Here is a 17,526-nt window from a genome sequence, read left to right as displayed (position 1 = left end):
TTTGTCAACTGAATTGCTTGAGGACAAGCAAGGCTTTAAGCTTGGGGGAGTTGTTACGTCTCCGTAGTATCTACTTTTCTGAACTCTTTTGCCCTTGTTTTGGACTCTAAATTGCATGATTCGAATGGAACTAACCCGGACTAACGCTGTTTTCAGCAGAATTGCCATGGTGTTGTTTTTGTGCAGAAATGAAAGTTCTCGGAACGTCCTGAAAATTTACGGAGATTTTTTCTGGAATAAAAGAAAAATACCTGCGCAAAGATCCACCGGAGGGGGCGTGCGAGTGGGCCACAAGCCCACAGGCCGCATCCACCCCCTATGGCCGTGCCGTGAGGGCTTGTGGGGCCCACGTGGCACCACCGCCCCAATCTCAGCTCTATATCTCCCGTTTCGCGTGGAAAAACCCGAAAAGAAGGTTTCATCGCGTTTTGCGATACAGAGGCGCCGCCACATCCTATTCTTCATCTGGAGGGCAGATCTGGAGTCCGTTTCGGGCTCCGGAGAGGGGAAATCGTCGCCATCGTCATCATCAACCTTTCTCCATCGAACATTCCATGATGCTCTTCATCGTTCGTGAGTAATCTCATCATAGGCTTGTTGTACGGTGATGAGTTGGATGATATCTATCATGTAATCGAGTTAGTTCTTGACGGGGATTGATCCCTAGTATCCACTATGTTCTAGACTGGTGTTGTTACTACTTGGCTATGCTTAATGCTTATCACTAGGGCCCGAGTGCCATGATTTCAGATGTGAACCTATTATGTTGTCGCCAATATATGTGTGTATTAGATCCTATCTTGCAAGTTGTAGTCACCTACTATGTGTTATGACCCGGCAACCCCGGAGTGACAATAGCCGGAACCACTCCCGGAGATGACCATAGTATGAGGAGTTCATGTATTCACCACGTGTTAATGCGTTAGTCCGATTCTTTATTAAAAGGAGAACCTTAATATCCCGTAGTTTCCATTAGGACCCTGCTGCCACGGGAGGGATGGACAATAGATGTCATGCAAGTTCTTTTCCCTAAGCATGTATGACTACATACAGAATACATGCCTACATTAGATTGATGACTAGGAGCTAGCCACATATCTCTCCGTGTTATAGTTGTTACATGATGAATCACATCCGTCACACTCATCCATCACCGATCCACTGCCCACGAGTCTTTTACTACTGGTCCTCGCTACGTTACTTTGCCTAGGCTTGTCCCTTGCTACAAGAGGGATTGGGCCACTTTACTGTTGTTACTTTGCTGTTGTCACTACTGCTGTTACTTGTTACTTTGCTGCTTGATACGTCCATTTTGCATCATGCTTTCATGTTGATATTTATCGCTTTATGGACTGTTATTATACTTTGTGGTACTATACTTATGTCTTTTCGCTCTTATTTTGCAAGGTTTATTTGAAGAGGGAGAATACCGACAGCTGGAATTCTGGACGGGAAAAGGAGCAAGTCTGAGTCCTCTATTCTGCGCAACTCCAAATGCGCTGAAAATCAACGTGGAATTTTTTGCGAATATATAGAAAATACTGGGCGAAAGAAGTGCCAGAGGGGAGCTACCAGGGGCCCACAAGCCTGGTAGCCGCCCCCCTAGTGGCGGCTACAGGGCTTGTGGGCACCCTGGCGACCCACTGGCCCTTCTCTTTTGCTATATGAAAGGTTTCTTCCAGAAAAAAATCAGGGTGGAGCTTTTTCGTGGATTCTCCGCCGCCACGAGGCGGAAATTGAGCAGAACCAATCTAGAGCTCCGGCGAGACGATCCTGCCGGGGAAACTTCCCTCCTGGAGGGGGAAATCATCGCCACCGTCATCACCAACACTCCTCTCGTCGGAGGGGAGTCATCTCCATCAACATCTTCATCAACATCATCTCCTCTCCAAACCCTAGTTCATCTCTTGTAACGAATCTCCGTCTCGCGACTCCGATTGGTACTTGTAAGGTTGCTAGTAGTGCTGATTACTCTTTGTAGTTGATGCTAGTTGGATTACTTGGTGGAAGAGTTTATGTTCAAATCCTTGATGCTACTCATTACACCTCTGATCATGATTATGATTATGCTTTGTGAGTAGTTACTTTTGTTCCTGAGGACATGGGATAAGTCATGCTGATAATAGTCATGTGAATTTGATATTCGTTCGGTATTTTGATATGATGTATGTTGTCTTTTCCTCTGGTGGTGTTATGTGAACGTCGACTACATCACACTTCACCATATTTTGGCCTAGAGGAAGGCATTGGGGAGTAGTAAGTAGATGATGGGTTGCTAGAGTGACAGAAGATTAAACCCGAGTCCATGCGTTGCTTCGTAAGGGGCTGATTTGGATCCACTAGTTTAATGCTATGGTTAGACGTTGTCTTAATTCTTCTTTCGTAGTTGTGGATGCTTGCGAGAGGGGTTAATCATAAGTGGGATGCTTGTCCAAGTAAGGGCAGTACCCAAGCGCCGGTCCACCCACATATCAAACTATCAAAGTAACGAACGCGAATCACATGAACATGATGAAACTAGCATGACAGAAATTCCCGTGTGTCCTCGGGAGCGCTTTTCCTCCTATAAGACTTTGTTCAGGCTTGTCCCTTGCTACAAAAGGGATTGGGCCACTTTGTTGCACCGTTTCTACCACTTGTTACTTGTTACTTTTCACTTGCTACGTTTCACCTCACTACACAATCACTTGTTACCGCTACTTTCAGTGCTTGCAGTTATTACCTTGCTGAAAACTGTTTATCAGAGCCTTCTGCTCCTCGTTGGGTCAGACACTCTTACTTATCGAAAGAACTATGATTGATCCCCTATAATTGTGGGTCATCAAGACTCTTTTCTGGCGCCGTTTCCGGGGAGTGAAGCGCCTTTGGTAAGTGGAATTTGGTAAGGAAACATTTATATACTGTGCTGAAATTTATTGTCACTTGTCACTATGGAAACTGTTCCTTTGAGGAATTTGTTCGGGGTATATTCACCACGAATGGAAGCACGAGGAGTTGCTCCTCAACCTGAGGTACCTACTGAAAATATCTTTTTATGAAATTCCTTCGGGTATGCTTGAGAAACTGCTAGCTAATCCTTTTAGATGAGATGGATCATCACATCCAGACTTGCATCTAATCTATGTAGATGAAGTTTGTGGTTTGTTTAAGCTTGCAGGTTTGCCCGAGGATGAGGTAAAGAAGAAAGTATTTCCTTTATCTTGGAAGGATAAGGCGTTGACATGGTATAGGCTATGTGATGATTCTGGATCATGGGACTACAATCGGTTGAAATTGGAATTTCATCAAAAGTTTTATCCTATGCATTTAGTACATCGTGATCGGAATTATATTTATAACTTTTGGCCTCGTGACAGGGAAAGCATAGTTCAAGCTTGGGGCGGCTTAAATCAATGCTAAATTCATGCCCCAATCATGAGCTCTCGAGAGAAATTATCACTCAAAACTTTTATGCTCGGCTTTCTCATGAAGATCGTACCATGCTTGACACTTCTTGTACCGGTTCTTTTATGAAGAAGGATATTGACCACAAGTGAAATTTATTGGAAAGAATCAAACGTAACTCTCAAGATTGGGAGCTTGAAGAAGGTAAGGAGTCAGGTATGAATTTCCAGTTTGATTGCGTTAAATCTTTTGTTGAAACAAACACTTCTAGAGATTTTAGCGCTAAGTATGGACTTGACTCTGAGATAGTAGCTTCTCTATGTGAATCTTTTGCTGCTCATTTTGATCTTCCCAAAGAGAAGTGGTTTAAGTATCATCCTCCTGTAGAAGTCAACATAGTTAAACCCAATCTAGTTGAAGAGAAAGTCATTGCCTTTAGTGATCCTATTGTTCCTTGTGCCTACGCTGAGAAACCACCTTACCCTGCTAGGAAAAAGGATTATTCTAAAGCTCCAACTATGATACGTAGGGGTTACATTAGACCACTTGCACCCCCTGAGGAAATTAGAGTTGAACCTAGTGTTGCTATTATCAAAGATATCTTAGCCGAAGACATAGACGGGCATGTTATCAAATTCTGTGAGGACTCCGCTAGAATTGCTAAACCTCAGGCGAAAGACAAATACGGACCTGTAGTGGCCTGCCCGTTGTTTCTGTCAAGATAGGAGATCACTGTTACCATGGTTTATGTGATATGGGTGCTAGTGTTAGTGCAATAACCCGGTCCCTATATGATGAAATCAAAGATGAGATTGCACCTGCTGAGTTAGAACCCATTGATGTCACTATTACACTAGCTAATAGAGACACTATCTGCCATGTGGGAATTGTGCGAGATGTAGAAGTCTTGTGTGGTAAGACGAAGTACCCTACTGATTTCCTCATCCTTGCTACTGCACAAGATAGCTTTTGTCCCATCATATTTGGTAGACCCTTTCTCAACATTGTCAATGCTCATATTGATTGCATTGAACAGACTTTCACTGTTAGTTTTGAGGGTGTGTCTCATGAATTTAACTTCTCCAAGTTTGGAAGACAACCCCATGAAAAAGAGTTGTCTGGTAGGGATGAAATCATTGCTCTTGCCTCTATTGCCGTACCTCCTACAGATCCTTTAGAGCAATATCTGCTTGAGCATGAAAATGATATGCATATGGATGAAAGAGATGAGATAGATAAAATTGTTTTAGAACAATATCCTATTCTCAAGAATAATCTGCCTGTTGAATTGCTTGGGGAACCTCCCCCACCAAAGGGTGATCATGTTCGAGCTAAAACAGTTACCAGATACTCTTAAGTATGCCTACCTTGATGAGAAGGAGATATATCATGTTATTATTAGTGCTCACATCTCTAATCACGAAGAGAAGAAGTTATTGAAAACTTTGAGGAAGCACCGTGCGGCTATTGGATATACTCTTGATGATTTTAAGGGTATTAGTCCCACTCTATGTCAGCACAAGATTAAAATTGACCCTGATTCTAAACCAGTTGCTGATCATCAAAGGAGATTAAATCCTACGATGAAAGAGGTCGTGAGAAAAGAAATATTAAAGCTTCTCGAAGCATGAGTCATTAATCCTGTTGCTCATAGTGATTGGGTAAGTCCAGTACATTGCGTACCTAGGAAGGGAGGTATCACCGTCGTTCCTAATGATAAGAATGAACTAATCACACAAAGGATTATTACTGGCTATAGGATGGTGATAGACTTCCGGAAACTGAACATGGCAACAAGGAAAGACCATTATGCTTTGCCGTTTATCGACCTAATGCTAGAAAGGCTATCTAAACACACACACTTCTGCTTTCTAGACGATTATTCACGTTTCTCGCAAATACCTGTTGCACAATCTGATCAGGAGAAAACCACTTTCACCTGCCCCTTTGGTACCTTTGCTTATAGACGTATGCCTTTTGGCTTATGCAATGCACCTGCCACCTTTCAAAGATGTATGATGGTTATATTCTCTGACTTTTGTGAAAAGAATGTTGAGGTTTTCATGGATGATTTCTCCGTTTATGGTTCTTCCTTTGACGATTGCCTCAACAACCTTGATCAAGTCTTACAGAGATGCAAAGATACCAACCTCGTCTTGAACTGGGAGAAGTGCCACTTGATGGTTAATGAAGGCATCATCTTAGGACACAAAATCTCTGAGAAAGGCATTGAAGTTGATAAGGCTAAGGTTGATGCAATTGAGAAAATGCCTTGCCCCACAGATATTAGAGGTATACGAAGTTTCCTAGGTCATGCTGGTTTCTATAGAAGGTTCATTAAAGACTTCTCTAAGATTTCTAGGCCTCTTACCAACCTCTTGCAGAAGGATGTTCCTTTTGTTTTTTATGAGGATTGTGAGGAAGCTTTCGAAATACTTAAGAAGGCCTTGATAACCGCACCTATTGTTCAACCACCTGATTGGAACTTGCCCTTTGAAATCATGTGCGATGCTAGTGATTACGCTGTTGGTGTTGTTCTAGGACAAAGAGTTGACAAGAAGTTGAATGTCATTCACTACGCTAGTAAAACTCTAGACAGTGCCCAAAGAAACCATGCCACTACGGAAAAGGAGTTTTTAGCAGTCGTGTTTGCATGTGAAAAGTTCAGATCTTATACAGTTGACTCCAAAGTCTCTATTCACTCTGATCATGCTGCTATTAAGTACCTTATGGAGACGAAGGACGCTAAGCCTAGGCTAAGTAGATGGGTTCTCCTGCTACAGGAATTCGATTTGCACGTTGTTGACCGAAAGGGTGCTGATAACCCTGTAGCAGATAACTTGTCCAGGCTAGAGAATTTCCTTCATGACCCACGACCTATTGATGACAGCTTTCGTGATGAGCAATTAAATGTCATCCGCACTTCACATAGTGCACCGGGGTATGCTGATTACGCAAACTATATCGTAGCCAAATACATACCACCCAGTTTCACCTACCAGCAAAAGAAGAAATTCTTCTTTGACTTAAGACACTACTTTTGGGATGACCCTCACCTTTATAAGGAAGGAGTGGATGGTGTTATTAGACATTGTGTGCCTGAACATGAATAGGGACAGATCCTGCAGAAGTTTCATTCTGAAGCCTACGGAGGACACCATGCTGGAGATAGAACTGCTCATAAGGTATTGCAATCAGGTTTCTATTGGCCCACTCTCTTCAAGGATGCCCGTAAGTTTGTCTTGTCTTGTGACGAATGCCAAAGAATAGGGAACATCAGTAAGCGTCAGGAAATGCCTATGAACTATTCACTTGTCATTGAACCATTTGATGCCTGGGGCTTTGATTATATGGGACCCTTCCCGAGTTCCAATGGGTATACTCACATCTTAGTAGCTGTTGATTATGTCACTAAGTGGGTAGAAGCTATCCCCACTAGAAATGCTGATCATCACACCTCTATTAAGATGCTTAAAGAAGTCATTTTCCCAAGATTTGGAGTCCCTAGATATCTGATGACTGATGGCGGTTCACACTTCATTCATGGTGTTTTCCGCAAGATGCTTGCTAAGTATGATGTCAACCATAGAGTTGCATCTCCTTATCATCCTTAGTCTAGTGGTCAAGTGGAGTTGAGTAATAGGGAGATCAAATTGATCTTACAAAAGACTGTCAATAGATCTCGAAAGAATTGGTCTAGCAAACTTGACGATGCACTATGGGCTTATAGGACTCTTATAAGAATCCCATGGGCATGTCGCCGTATAAAATAGTTTACGGTAAGGCCTGTCATTTACCTCTTGAGTTGGAACACAAATCTTATTGGGCAATCAAAGAGCTCAACTTAGATTTCAAACTTGCCGGTGAGAAGCGGTTGTTTGATATCAGCTCATTAGATGAATGGAAGGCCCAGGCATATGAGAATGCCAAGTTGTTCAAGGCAAAGGTTAAGAGATGGCACGATAAAAGAATACAAAAACGAGAGTTCAATGTAGGTGATTATGTCCTGCTATACAATTCTCGCTTAAGATTTTTCGTAGGCAAACTTCTCTCTAAATGGGAAGGTCCTTACGTTGTCGAGGAAGTATATCGTTCCGGTGCCATCAAAATCAATAACACAGAAGGTAATTTTCCTAGAGTGGTAAATGGGCAAAGAATCAAGTATTATATCTCTGGTACTCCCATAAATGTTCATACCAATATCATCAATATCATAACTCCAGAGGAGTACATAAGGGATGTTTATCAGCCTGTTTCAGACCCTGAAAACGAAGAGTTATGTGTTTCGGCAAGTAATTGGACTCCGAAACTTTTCCAATAGGAAATTTTCTCCGTTTTGGAATTTATGGAAAAATAGAAAAATAAAAAGCAGTCCGGAGAGCGCACGAGGCGGCCACAAGCTTGGTAGCCACCACCTACCCCCCTGGCGGCGGCTACAGGGCTTGTGGGCACCTCGTGTGCCTCCCGGACTCTGTTGTTTTGTGGAGCACTCCTTCTGGTCCATAAAAAATCATTATATATACGCCCGAGGGTTTTGATCTCCATTTCGCGCAGTTCTCCTCTGTTTTCATTTCGAGCCAGTTTCTGCCGCAGATCTAGGTCAAGACGTCTTCTCAGGATTCAGAGGGGGAGAGCTATGTGGCTGATTACCTTGCTAACCCCAAGGTCTATGGGGACTTGGAACCATATGGCTGGACCACTGACAAGGAGGAGGACTATGATCCCAAGGGGAAGGAACAAACGAGTTCCGATGAAGAGGAGGCTCCTCTACCTCAACCTGGACGCACTCATGTGGAGTTCAAGAAGTCAAGCCTCCCTGACCAAAGAAAGAAGCCTAATACCTTGTTTATCCCTTCTCGTTTCTTGCAGGAGAGTAAGCAGGAACTTTGCCATAGAGTGTTGAAGCTTGAGGAGGAAAATGACGATCTGAGGGAGCAGAACTTTATGCTCAAGTGGAAATTGGACAAGCTCAAGACCGCTTCAAAAACTCCACCACCATCACCACCAAAGGAAGACAACTAAGCATTGGTATGGGCAATCCCCTTGGATTTTGCCAAGCTTGGGGGAGTTGCCCTGGTATCGTATCACCTTTATATCTTTTGCTTTTACCTTTGTTTTAGTTCTTCCCTTTTTAGTTTTTATTTCTTCTCTTAGTGGAATAAGTATTTAGTGTTTAGTTTGAGTCTCTTGCTTTGTGTCTCCCCCGATGTATTCGAGCTTGCGAGCTATATAATAAAGAGTATCTTAGTCAAGGGCTTTGTTTTATGCCGTGATCAAAAGTATTACAAGAACGATAGCATGAAAGATCATGAGATGATCTTATGGAAAGTGATAGCTTCACATATAACAAGTATGATGATTGAAACTTGTTGAGAATAGACCAACATAAACCCCAGTCATTGTTGCAATTAATAAGAAGTAATAAGGAAAGAGAGGTTCACATATAAATATATCATCTTAGACACTTTCTATAATTGTGAGCACTCACCAAACTATTACATGCTTAGAAGTAGATGTTGGACAAGGAAGACAACATAATGAATTGTATTTGCTTGGTTCCAAACAATGTTATATGTTTAGAGATCCCTTAGCATGTGACGATTGCTTCCACCTCATTTTAGCCAAAACTCCCGCACCAAGTAAAGGTACTACTTGTGCATCCATAAACCTTCAACCCAGTTTTGCCATGAGAGTCCACCATACCTACCTATGGATTGAATAAGATCCCTCAAGTAAGTTGTCATCGGTGCAAGAAATAAAAATTGCTCTCTATTATGTATGATCTATTAGTGTGTGGAAAATAAGCTTTGTACGAACCTGTGATGAGGAAGACATAAAAGCGACAGACTGCATAATAAAGTTCTTTATCATAGGAGGTAATATAAAGTGACGTTCCTCCGCACTAAGAGGACACGCATCCTAACCTCAAAAGCGCATGACAACCTCTGCTTCCCTCTGTGAAGGGCCCATCTTGTACCTTTACTTTTTGCCCTTGAAAGAGTCATGGTGATCTTCACCAATTCCTTATTTTGCCTTTGTCTTGGCTATCGTCACATGCTAGGGAAAGATCTATATTCATATATCAACTTGGAGAGGAGTACTTATGCTTTATTATTGTTGACTTTACCCTTGAGGTAAATGGTTGGGAGGCAAAACTATAAGCCCCTATCTTTCTCTGTGTCCAGCTGAAACTTCGATACCATGAGTACCACGTGAGTTGTAACAATTGTGGAAAACAAAAGAGATGATTGAGTATGTGGGTTTGCTGTACAAGCTCTTATTTGACTCTTTCTAATGTTATGATACAACTACTTCAATGACTATGGATTGTTGTTGGCTACTTCTCCGTAAGGTTTTTGTTTCATACTTTGCTTTGTGAAGGAATTGTTACTTTCCCATAAGAATCTTTTTCATGTATTGTTGTTCTATGTGTGATCATGATACCCTCATGTCCATATTATGTTTTATCGACACCTTCATCCCTAAACATGTGGACATGTTTATGGATCTTGGTTTTCGCTTGAGGACAAGCAAGGTCTAAGCTTGGGGGAGTTGATACGTCCATTTTGCATCATGCTTTCATGTTGATATTTATCGCTTTATGGACTGTTATTATACTTTGTGGTACTATACTTATGCCTTTTCTGTCTTATTTTGCAAGGTTTATTTGAAGATGGAGAATACCGGCAGCTGGAATTCTGGACTGGAAAAGGAGCAAGTCTGAGTCCTCTATTCTGCGCAACTCCAAATGCCCTGAAAATCAACGTGGAATTTTTGGGGAATATATAAAAAATATTGGACGAAAGAAGTGCCAGAGGGGAGCTACTAGGGGCCCACAAGCCTGGTAGCCACTGCCCCCCCCCTTGTGGTGGCTACAGGTCTTGTGGGCACCCTGGCGGCCCACTGGACCCCCTCTTTTGCTATATGAAGGGTTTCGTCCAAAAAAATCAGGGTGGAGCTTTTTCGTGGATTCTCCGCCGCCATGAGGCGGAACTTCAGCAGAACCAATCTAGAGCTCCGGCATGACGATCCTGCGGGGGAAACTTCCCTCCCGGAGGGGGAAATCATCGCCATCGTCATCACCAACACTCCTCTCATCGGAGGGGAGTCATCTCCATCAACATCTTCATCAGCACCATCTCCTCTCCAAACCCTAGTTCATCTCTTGTAACCAATCTCTGTCTCGCAACTCCGATTGGTACTTGTAAGGTTGCTAGTAGTGTTTATTACTCTTTGTAGTTGATGCTAGTTGGATTACTTGGTGGAAGAGTTTATGTTTAGATCCTTGATGCTACTCATTACACCTCTGATCATGATTATGATTATGCTTTGTGAGTAGTTACTTTTGTTCCTGAGGACATGGGATAAGTCATGCCGATAATAGTCATGTAAATTTGGTATTCGTTCGGTATTTTGATATGTTGTATGTTGTCTTTTCCTCTAGTGGTGTTATGTGAACGTCGACTACATAACACTTCACCATATTTGGGCCTAGAGGAAGGCATTGGGGAGTAGTAAGTAGATGATGGGTTGCTAGAGTTATAGAAGCTTAAACCCAAGTCTATGCGTTGCTTCGTAAGGGGCTGATTTGGATCCACTAGTTTATGTTGGGGAACGTCGCATGGGAAACAAAAAATTTCCTACGCGCACGAAGACCTATCATGGTGATGTCCATCTACGAGAGGGGATGAGTGATCTACGTACCCTTGTAGATCATACAACAGAAGCGTTAGTGAACGCGGTTGATGTAGTGGAACGTCCTCACGTCCCTCGATCCGCCCCGCGAACAATCCCGCGATCAGTCCCACGATTTAGTACCGAACGGACGGCACCTCCGCGTTCAGCACACGTACAGCTCGACGATGATCTCGGCCTTCTTGATCCAGCAAGAGAGACGGAGAGGTAGAAGAGTTCTCCGGCAGCGTGACGGCGCTCCGGAGGTTGGTGATGACCTTGTCTCAGCAGGGCTCCGCCCGAGCTCCGCAGAAACGCGATCTAGAGGAAAAACCGTGGAGGTATGTGGTCGGGATGCCGTGGAAAAGTCGTCTCAAATCAGCCCTAAAACCTCTGTATATATAGGTGGGAGGGAGGGGACCTTGCCTTGGGGCTCAAGGAGCCCCAAGGGGGTCGGCCGAGTCCAAGGGGGAAGGCTCCCCCCCCAAACCGAGTTGGACTTGGTTTGGTGGGTGGGAGTCCTTCCTTCCCTTCCCACCTCCCTTTTTTTTCTTTTCTCTTTGATTTTCTTTCCTAGGAGCATAGGGCCCTTTTGGGCTGTCCCACCAGCCCACTAAGGGCTGGTGTGCCACCCTCAAGGCCTATGGGCTTCCCCGGGGTAGGCTGCCCCCCCCCCCAGTGAACTCCCGGAACCCATTCGTCATTCCCTGTACATTCCCGGTAACTCCGAAAACCTTCCGGTAATCAAATGAGGTCATCCTATATATCAATCTTCGTTTCCGGACCATTTCGGAAACCCTCGTGACATCCGTGATCTCATCCGGGACTCCGAACAACATTCGGTAACCAACCATATAACTCAAATACGCATAAAACAACGTCGAACCTTAAGTGTGCAGACCCTGCGGGTTCGAGAACTATGTAGACATGACCCGAGAGACTCCTCGGTCAATATCCAATAGCGGGACCTGGATGCCCATATTGGATCCTACATATTCTACGAAGATCTTATCGTTTGAACCTCAGTGCCAAGGATTCATATAATCCCGTATGTCATTCCCTTTGTCCTTCGGTATGTTACTTGCCCGAGATTCGATCGTCAGTATCCGCATACCTATTTCAATCTCGTTTACCGGCAAGTCTCTTTACTCGTTCTGTAATACAAGATCCCGCAACTTACACTAAGTTACATTGCTTGCAAGGCTTGTGTGTGATGTTGTATTACCGAGTGGGCCCCGAGATACCTCTCCGTCACACGGAGTGACAAAACCCAGTCTTGATCCATACTAACTCAACTAACACCTTCAGAGATACCTGTAGAGCATCTTTATAGTCACCCAGTTATGTTGCGACGTTTGATACACACAAAGCATTCCTCCGGTGTCAGTGAGTTATATGACCGCATGGTCATAGGAACAAATACTTGACACGCAGAAAACAGTAGCAACAAAATTACACGATCAACATGCTACGTCTATTAGTTTGGGTCTAGTCCATCACGTGATTCTCCTAATGACGTGATCCAGTTATCAAGCAAGAACACCTTGTTCATAATCAGAAGACACTGACTATCTTTGATCAACTGGCTAGCCAACTAGAGGCTTGCTAGTGACAGTGTTTTGTCTATGTATCCACACATGTAAATGAGTCTTCATTCGATAAATTATAGCATGGATAATAAACGATTATCTTGATACAGGAATTATAATAATAACTATATTTATTATTGCCTCTAGGGCAGAATTCCAACAGTTTAATGCTATGGTTAAACGTTGTCTTAATTCTTCTTTCGTAGTTGCAGATGCTTGCGAGAGGGGTTAATTATAAGTGGGATGCTTGTCCAAGTAAGGGCAGTACCCAAGCGCCGGTCCACCCACATATCAAACTATCAAAGTAACGAACGCGAATCACATGAACATGATGAAACTAGCATGACAGAAATTCCAGTGTGTCCTTGGGAGCGCTTTTCCTCCTATAAGACTTTGTTCAGGCTTGTCCCTTCCTACAAAAGGGATTGGGCTACTTTTCTGCACCGTTGCTACTACTTGTTACTTGTTACTTTTCACTTGCTACGTTTCACCTCACTACACCGTCACTTGTTACCGCTACTTTCAGTGCTTGCAGTTATTACCTTGTTGAAAACTCTTTATCAGAGCCTTCTGCTCCTCGTTGGGTTCGACACTCTTACTTATCGAAAGGACTACGATTGATCCCCTATACTTGTGGGTCATCACTGCTGCTGCTATTACTGTTCCTTGCTACCCTGTTGTTACTTGTTGCAAGACTTTGTTGGCGCCGTTGCCAAGGCTAGTTAAGCGGTACTCACAATCCCGTCAACCAAGGCTTTTTCTGGCACCGTTGCTATCATACTACCTTTCTATTGATACTTTGCTTGGAGACACTAATCTTTCAGGTGTGGTTGAATTGACAACTCAACTGCTAATACTTGAGAATATTATTTCGCTTCCCCTTGAGTCGAATCAATAAATTTGGGTTGAATATTCTACCCTCGAAAACTGCTGCGATCCCATACGCTTGTGGGACATCAGATAGCTAGCGATATGTTTCAACGTCATATGCCATGCTAGATCGTGGCACATCCCGGTACACTGCCGGAGGCATTTCCTATGTAGTCATCATCATTGTGATCTTTGAGCTGTGAGTAAATAAAACTGTGATGATCATCATTATTATAGCATTGTCCCATGTGAGGAAATAATAAATAAAAAAAGAGGCCAGAGAGCCCAAAAACAAAAAAAAGGAGAAAAAAGAGGCCTAAGAGCCCAAATAAAAAAAGAGAGAAAAAGAGAGAAGGGACAATGCTACTATCTTTTTCCACGCTTGTGCTTCATGATAGCACCATGTTCTTCATGATTGACAGCTTCTTGCCTCGTCACCACCATATGCTAGTGGGAATCTTAATTATATAACTTGGCTTGTATATTCCAATGATGGGCTTCCTCAAAATTGCCCTAGGTCTTCGTGAGCAAGCAAGTTGGATGCACACCCACTAGTTCTCTTTTTGAGCTTTCACATACTTATAGCTCTAGTGCATCCTTTTGTATGGCAATCCCTACTCATTCACATTGATATCTATTAATGGGCATCTCCATAGCCTATTGATACGCCGAGCCAATGTGACCATCTCCTCTTTTTTGCCTCACAACCACCACCACACTCTATTCCACCTATAGTGCTATATCCATGGCTCGCGCTCATGTATTGCGTGATAGTTTTAAAAAGTTTGAGAAAGTAAGTGTGCGAAAACAATTACTTGGCCAATACCGGGGTTGTGCATGATTTACATTAGTTGTGTGAGGATGATGGAGCATAGCCAGACTATATGATTTTGTAGGGATAACTTTCTTTGGCCTTGTTATTTTGAAAGTTCGTGATTACCTTGCTAGTTTGATTGAAGTATTATTGTTTTCATGTCAATAGCAAACTATTGTTTCGAATCTTACGAATCTGAACATTCATGTCATGTGAAAGAAGTTGCAAAGGACAACTTTGCTAGGTAGCATTCCACATCAAAAATTAATTCTTTATCACTTCCCTACTCGAGGGCGAGTAGGAGTTAAGCTTGGGGATGCTTGATACGTCTCCAACGTATTTAAAGTTTTTGATGGTTTCATGCTATTATCTTGTCAAACTTTGGATGTTTTTCATGCCTTTTATATATTTTTTGGGACTAACTTATTAACTCAGTGCCAAGTGCCAGTTCCTATTTTTTCCATGTTTTTGACCCCTTTCAGAGGAGATTTTGAAACGGAGTCCAAACGGAAGAAAATCCGCGAAAAGATTTTTTCCGGAACGGAAGAAGATTGGGAAGCTTGGGAGCCAAGGCAGGGGAGCCTCAGGGGCCCCACAAGGCCCCACCCTGCGGCCAGGGGGTAGGTCGCGCCACCCAGGCTTGTGGGCCCCATGAGCGCCCCTGACCTAGGGGTTGCGCCTATAAATTCCCTAAAAATCCCAAAAAAAATCAGGAGATCATCAAAATTACTTTTCCGCCGCTGCAAGCTTCTATCTCCGCAAGATCCCATCTGGGGCACGTTCTGGTGCCCTGTCGGAGGGGGGATTCGGACACGGAGGGCTTCTGCATCAACACCATGACCTCTCCAATGATGCGTGAGTAGTTCACCATAGACCTACGGGTCCATAGTTAGTATCTAGATGGCTTCGTCTCTCTCTTGGATCTTCAATACAAAGTTCTCCATGATCTTCATGGAGATCTATCCGATGTAATCTTCTTTTGCGGTGTGTTTGTCGAGATCCGATGAATTGTGTATTTATGATCAGATTATCTATGAATCTTATTTGAGCTTCTTCTGATCTCTCTTATGCATGATTTCATATCCTTGTAATTCTCTTCGAGTTGTGGGTTTTGTTTGGCCAACTAGATCTATGATTCTTGCAATGGGAGAAGTGCTTGGTTTTGGGTTCATACCGTGCGGTGACCTCACCCAGTGACAGAAGGGGTAGCAAGGCACGCATCATGTTGTTGCCATCAAGGGTAAAAAGATGGGGTTTTCATCATTGGTTTGAGATTATCCCTCTACATCATGTCATCTTGCTTAAGGCGTTACTCTGTTCATCATGAACTCAATACACTAGATGCATGCTGGATAGCGGTCGATGTGTGGAGTAATAGTAGTAGATGCAGAAAGTATCGGTCTACTTGTCTCGGACATGATGCCTATATGTATAATCATTGCCTTAGATATCGTCATGACTTTGCACGGTTCCATCAATTGCTCGACAGTAATTTGTTCACCCACCGTGATATTTGATATTATGAGAGAAGCCTCTAGTGAACACTATGGCCCCAAGGGTCTACTCCACAACATATTTTCATCCTTACACTTTTTACTTCGTTGCACTTTCCGCCTTCAGATCTCACTTTGCAAACAATCTTGAAGGGATTGACAACCCCTTTGAAGCGTTGGGTGCAAGCTTGTTTGTGTGCAGGTACTCTGGACTTGACGAGGCCCTCCTTCTGGATCGATACCTTGGTTCTCACATTGAGGGAAATACTTACTGCTCCTGTGCTGCATCACCCTTTCCTCTTCAAGGGAAAAACCGATGCAAACCAGAGAAGTAACAAGAAGAATTCCTAGCGCCAGGGAAGGACTTTTGTTGCCGTAGCAGCTGGTAATTTTGGATCTTACATAACACTTTCTTTTTCTCTCTTGACTTTTTTTCTATCACCCTTTTCTCTCTCTCTATTTGATTTTTTCCACTCTTTTTTCTCTCTCTTTTTCCAAAGAATAGCAACCAAATCTGAAAATAACTACGAAGATGAACTTGGTGCAGATCTAAAAGATGCAGAACATCCAAGGTATGCAACAACAAGATCTCAGCACCAACAAGGCTTAGATTTATTTTTGGTGGGTCTTTGGACTTCTAGGAAAGAAAATATAGCATGAAAAACACTCGATCTAAATGGATGATAGCAAAATAAAGTCGAATAAAAGATCCTACCGTGTCAACGAAAGCTCTGATGCGAGATGATAGGTGGGAACCCGATGAACGAGTTCACGCCCGAGGGTGGCCCGATCTTCACGTCGTAGGATTGAATTGGGAGGGATAACTAGCTGCAAGTAGCCGGGATAACAAGCTTTATACCTACCAAGGTTGGATGCAACCCGTACATTGGGGATGGCTGACTGAAGCTACAAGAACTCCAATCCATTGGCCGAACAATCACAGAACAACAAACCGAGACTAACCCACACAAAATGACCAGAATCGCAGAGCACGAATTAGGGGGAAACAGTGGATCCTTCTCGCGAATCCAGATGAACTCACAAGAGCAAAGGTAGTAAGGATCTCTCCTATCTCTCTAACGGTCTTGCTGCATAAGCTTGTAGCTGAATGGTTTGACAAAAGGTTCTGAAGAGGATTGGGGAGATGGGGTTTTATAGGAGGGACAACCCCCTTAGCTAGGTGTGAAAATGGTTTCAAAAGTAAGCAGGTTTTCATGGCTTGTTTGGGGGAATAAGCAATCCACTTTGGGAGTTGTTGGAGAGCTCCTCGGAAATTCGCGAATCCTTGACAGCGTGGACACCTTCCACGAGAATGACTACATATTTTTACTCACAACTCCAAATGATGTGAGGTTTTTTGCATTGCAAGATAATTTCATGGAGCTTCTCATTATGTACCCTATGGCCCCGTCCCTCCAGCACATGGGTGTGGCACAATGAAACATCATAGGTAAGAAACTCATAGCATCAGCTTCGCTTGAAACTTGTTTTCTCCAAACTTGTTCCTCCAAACTGGTTGCTTCAAGAGCTCGTAGGTTGTTGGATTTTTTCCATGTGATACCTAAGTTCAACCAACAACAAGGGGGATGAAAGCATAGTTGTGTAATCAAGATTACAAGGTAAACTTAAGTTAGCGTTCACCTCGTCACTTATTAGTTTGGCACGACTTCTTGTGATTGGACCTATAATTGTTGGAGACTTG

Source organism: Hordeum vulgare, chromosome 5H, assembly GCF_904849725.1.
Source record: "Hordeum vulgare subsp. vulgare chromosome 5H, MorexV3_pseudomolecules_assembly, whole genome shotgun sequence".
Classification (NCBI taxonomy): domain Eukaryota; kingdom Viridiplantae; phylum Streptophyta; class Magnoliopsida; order Poales; family Poaceae; genus Hordeum; species Hordeum vulgare.
This window is presented reverse-complemented; position numbering follows the sequence as displayed.